The sequence below is a fragment of the Dermochelys coriacea genome, chromosome 13, assembly GCF_009764565.3.
Source record: "Dermochelys coriacea isolate rDerCor1 chromosome 13, rDerCor1.pri.v4, whole genome shotgun sequence".
Taxonomy (NCBI): domain Eukaryota; kingdom Metazoa; phylum Chordata; order Testudines; family Dermochelyidae; genus Dermochelys; species Dermochelys coriacea.
In genome coordinates this window covers 1,750,333-1,755,821 of record NC_050080.1, presented here as the reverse complement: position 1 = coordinate 1,755,821, position 5,489 = coordinate 1,750,333, and positions in this window count along the sequence as shown.

The following is a 5,489-nucleotide window of genomic DNA, read 5'->3' as shown; positions in this document are numbered from 1 at the left end:
CCTCAGTATTCCTGATGTGGTTTTGTTCCCCTTTGCTGTAAGACTCGGGTTGTCAGAATGCTTCCCTGCTCCCCTCTGCCACACAACGAATACAGAAATTTGCATCTGACAATACACGAAGAGATTCTGATGGGAAAGGGGAGCCGTCCTTACTAGTTAGATAGGCGGCTACATTAAGGGTCACATGTCTGAAGTTCAGCACAATGCCTGAGCCACCCCAGTGCATGCCTGCTATGGACCACTCCCCCCTTCCATGAACTCAGACTGCTCTGAGTCTTCTGTTTGTAAACACCACTGGGTATATTATTTACAGTGTTTTAATCCTCCCCCAAAACGTAGCAGTATCTCCACACCTTCATCTGAACTTTCTAACCTTTCTTCAAAAGTGGGGTGGGGAAGGTTAGGATTAGAGTTAGGGTCCTACTCAGATGACTGCCTTTGCCAGGCTCTCCTAGACTTCTGTTTCTTGTCTTGTCTTCCCCCCCTTAGCAAGCCTTCCTGTGCCCTTTGGTACAGCTTCTCTGCTAATGGGCTAATTAGCCCCAATCTGGTAGGGTTGCCAATTTTGGTTGGACATATTCCTGGAGGTTTTCTCTTGTGACATAGTCTTCACTTAAAGATTAATCTTTACTCCCTGGAGACTCCAGGACAATCCTGGAGGGTTGGCAACTCTACAGTCTGGCCTGGCAATCTTTACAGGTAGGCCTCCTCAGGGAGGCTGGGCCTAATTAGTATTAATAATGACCAGAGTGCCAGCCCTGTCACAATGCCCTTCCCACCAATCAGGCAGCACCCCACATGACCATGCACCAGTCAATCACATGCGAAAGTGTCCTTCAGAAGGTTTCAGGTCCCCCGGAGAGCTGTAGGTAGTGTTACCTCTGTCTTTGCACTAGCCTCCCTGCCCCCTTTCAGCGGCTATGCTCCCCTGGTGGGAGCAATTCCTTTGCCCTGAAGTCCAGCCTTTCTGTTCATATGGCCCTCTGCAGTGCAGTGTCTAAGCACCTCTCAGTCCTAATTCAGTCAGTATTATCCCCATTTTACAGGTGGGGAGCTTAGGCACAGGGCAGACCAAGTGAGTTGCTCAAAGACACACAGGGAATCTGGGGGTGAGTCAGGACTCGAACACAGGCCTCTTGAGTTCCAGTCTAGTGAGGCTACCAACTAGATCATCCTAGCCGGGGGGATCTCTGGTATGTGCTGCCTTGGAACTGCTCAGCAAGGGAAAGGGAGGTTTCAGGCTTGCCCCTCTGCCTGGCTGAGGAGCACTGAGTCTGCCTGGCATTTCAAAGAGACTGTTTGAAGGAAGTTCCTTATCTGCAAGGCCGGGAGATGTGCTCCCCGCACAGGGCCAGATGAGGTCACTGTACCTAACACCTGAGCAGAATGCTCATGCTGCATGCTCCCCAGCAGCAGATCTAGGCAGAGCTTCTAGAAATGTCTGAGGAGGTTAACCCCTAATGGCCTGATTTTCAAGGGTCTTATTGACGTCCGTGGGAGCTGCACACACTCCGCATCTCTGAAAATTAGGCCATAAACCGTTTATTAATTATTCCTCTTTCACTCTCTGTAGAAGTAGAAGCTTTGTTCCTTGAGCTTCTGTTGGCTGCGTTTATCTGGTATGTGTCTATTATGTATATGGCCATGTATACAGGGACCACGTTCAGAGCTAGTGGTAGCAGTTGGGTTTGTGGAGTTGCTCCACTTATACCAGGGGTTACTATGGCCCTAGATAACGTCCTTCCCCTGGTACATTGAGCCAAGTACTATTCAAAAAGCCCTCTTCACAAGCTGGATATCACAGGTCCAGCTGAATACATGTGTTGTGCAAACTGAACACAGGCAACTTCTAGTTTGTCTCCCAGCTATTACGGGGAGCAGCTGGGGAGAGAACAGGCTGGTAACATCAGCACAGAGTCACTGAAATCAATGGAGCTACTCAGATTTACACCAGGTAAGGCGCCGGCTCAACAACTGGGGGATCATTGGAGATGTACAGAAGTAGCGCCCATGGGCCAGAGCCTCTGCTGGTGTACATTGCATAGTGCCATTGATGTCTCTCAAGCTTATGCCAGTTTACACCAGCAGAGGATCTGGCCCTGAATTGTTAACATCTGTGTTGCTGCAGAGACCTATAAAGTGGTGGGGCGAGGGGAAATGGAAAGGTAGTCAGGCTGCCACTCATTAGGGCTTTGGAGAAGCCCTGTACAGGAAAGTGGCCCATTTGCTAAATCATCTGGCTGGAAATTCCTCCCTCTGTGGCTGGCAAACTTGTGGGCTTTCACCAGAAATCTGTTTTCAAAAGGAAGATAGATCTCCGTGCTGCGAGCCTGAGAGCTGAGAGGCCGTCTGTCCTGGGAAGGAACACTTTTCTACTGGCACTAAACCATTCCAGAAATGAACATCTGAACGATGCTGCTGTCTATTCCACAGCCTTCTTGGAGCTCAATATCCCAGTCTGCCCTCTCCAGCTCCCAGGGGCCTACCCTCTGTTTATGACGTCATTTATAGAGCAATTCACTCTCCCAGCCCAAACCCCAGCGACTAGCCTTTGTGCAGGACACTAAATGCAACTTGAGGGACAGAATAAAGCGTCTGTTAAAGCAGCAGGGCTGCCACATCCTCCCTGCATGGTCGGGTCTCTGGCCCACGTATTGGACTCTAGTGGCCCCCTTGTATCCCTTCCACAGGGAGTCGGGGCATCTGCACAAACATGACCTCCTCCTCTGTCAGCCCCAAACCAAACTTCCCTTCCACATGGCTCGGTTAGGGTCTGCTGTGGAATTGCACTCCAGGGGCCAACCGGGTGTAGCACCTCCCCTGTATAGCTCATCCCTTCCCTCCTGCACCACCTTGATGGGGCTTCAGTGACTACGGAGGGTCAAAACCCAGTCACACTAATGTTTATGCGGAAGCAACACCAGCAAAAAAAGCACTATCGACTCTGAATTGAATTATGATTCAGATTTCACAAACTTTCTGGCAGGTAATTTGCTCACTGCTTGCCCATTACTGGTTGGCAATTTGCATGCACAATTGCCTACTTTTCACAAGCAATGATGGCAGTTGTTGACAAAAGTTCAGAGCACCGTGTGCACTTTAAACTTAGAAAATCTGCCAGTGATTCACAGAGGTGGCCTATAAGCAGACCTGAGAGTATCAGTGAAGAGAAGTTCCTTTTTCTGTGGGTGAGATATGGAAAGATGGCCCATGACTTAAAATGTTTGCTCCTGTAACAACATCCACTGGCATTTCCCAGAGCTGCACTTAATGGGAGGCCATGAAGGTGGTAAATATATACAAAGAGTCTGATATGGATAAGCTGAGTTGATGACCCATTTACTTGGTTTGAAAACATAGTTTCCCTTATTGTGTGACATACTTGACCACTCTAGCTGGGATCTAACAAAAAAAATTTATCTCGAAGGTATTAACCGTTCAGGTGACTAGGACAAAAGCATCGTTATGAGCTGATGGCAATTTAAGCCTGTAGCTGACGTTAAATCTCAATTTCTCACTGGGTAGGGACTTGTCAGTGTCTGTTGAAGGCGTCAGTTCTATCAGTAACACGATGGAGGCTGTAGAAACTGTGCTGATAATCTTCAGGAAACACTTCTCAGGCTGAAACTTTAAGGACATAAACCTCCCTCAGCACTTTCCCGGAGACTGTTCCCCATGCAGGAGCCAAAAGCCATTGTTCTGTGATTCAGAACTGGCTTTCAGCACCACATGGTGTTCTGCTGAGCTCATCATGGGCAGGTTATCAGGGGACTTAGTGTCTTGTTTGTGAGTGATTTCATTTGTTTTTCTGACATGAACTGTGCATGACAGACAACCAAGACACGAAAAGCAGCCAGTGAGTGGTCAGTGACATTGGCATGAAAGGAAGCTGTGCCCTGGTGGGCTGAACCTGCTTTGGGCACTCAGGGAATGTCTACACTGCAATTTGACACCCGTGGCTGGCCCATGCCTCAGGCTTATGGGGCTTGGGCTAAGGAGTTGTTTAATTGCAGTGTAGATGTTCTGGGACCCTCCAGCCAAGCCCAAATGTCTACAGCACACTTAAACAGCCCCTTAGCTCGAGTCAGCTGGCACAGGCCAGCTGCAGGATTTTAATTGCAGTGTAGACACATGCTTAGAGCTCATTAATCTAATCCTGGCATTGACATTATCTCTGAGCCATTGAGATCCGATTTTGCAGAATTGAATGTGCAATTGCATCTCTAATTTGCATGTGCAATTCAGCGGTGGTTATTAGAGTGGGATGTTCAGTGGAAGATGGTATTGCACGTTTAAAACGATGGAACAGCATCCAGTGAACAGGCTGAGCACTGATCGTCTGAGATGCTTTTAAATCTAAACAAATAAATAATGGCCATAGTTGCACCCCAGACTCTGGGATATGCACACACATATGTACATAGAGATGGCTAGCTGGCAGTTTTGTGTGGTGCAGTCACAAAAGTGGGTGCTAAAGCTGGACACCAAAATCTACATTTTGGCACCTAAATCAGTGGCCTGGTTTTCAGTAGGCTCTGATTGGAGCACGTCAACAGGAGCATCTGTTTCAGAGTAGCAGCCGTGTTAGTCTGTATTCGCAAAAAGAAAAGGAGGACTTGTGGCACCTTAGAGACTAACAAATTTATTTGAGCGTAAGCTTACGTGAGCTACAGCTCACTTCATCAGATGCATTCAGTGGAAAATACAGTGGGGAGATTTATATACACACAGAGAACATGAAACAATAGGTTTTATCATACACGTTGTAAGGAGAGTGATCACTTAAGATGAGCTATTACCAGCAGGAAGGAGGGGGGGAAGGAGGAAAACCTTTTGTGGTGATAATCAAGGTGGGCCATTTCCAGCAGTTAATAAGAGTGTCTGAGGAACAGTGCAGGGTAGGGTGTGTGTGTGTGTGCGGGGGGGGGGGGGAAATAACATGGGGAAATAGTTTTACTTTGTGTAATGACCCATCCACTCCCAGGCTCTATTCAAGCCTAAGTTAATTGTATCCAGTTTGCAAATTAATTCCAATTCAACAGTCTCTCCTGTTTTTGAAGTTTTTTTGTTGAAGGATAGCCACTCTCAGGTCTGTAATCGAGTGACCGGAGAGATTGAAGTGTTCTCGACTGGTTTTTGAATGTTATAATTCTTGACGTCTGATTTGTGTCCATTTATTCTTTTATGTAGGGACTGTCCAGTTTGGCCAATGTACATGGCAGAGGGGCATTGCTGGCACATGATGGCATATATCACATTGATAGATGTGCAGGTGAACGAGCCTCTGATAGTGTGGCTGATGTGATTAGGCCCTATGATGGTGTCCCCTGAATAGATATGTGGACAGAGTTGGCAACAGGCTTTGTTGCAAGGATAGGTTCCTGGGTTAGTGGTTCTGTTGTGTGGTGTATAGTTGCTGGTGAGTATTTGTTTCAGGTTGGGGGGCTGTCTGTAAGCAAGGACTGGCCTGTCTCCCAAGATCTGTGAGA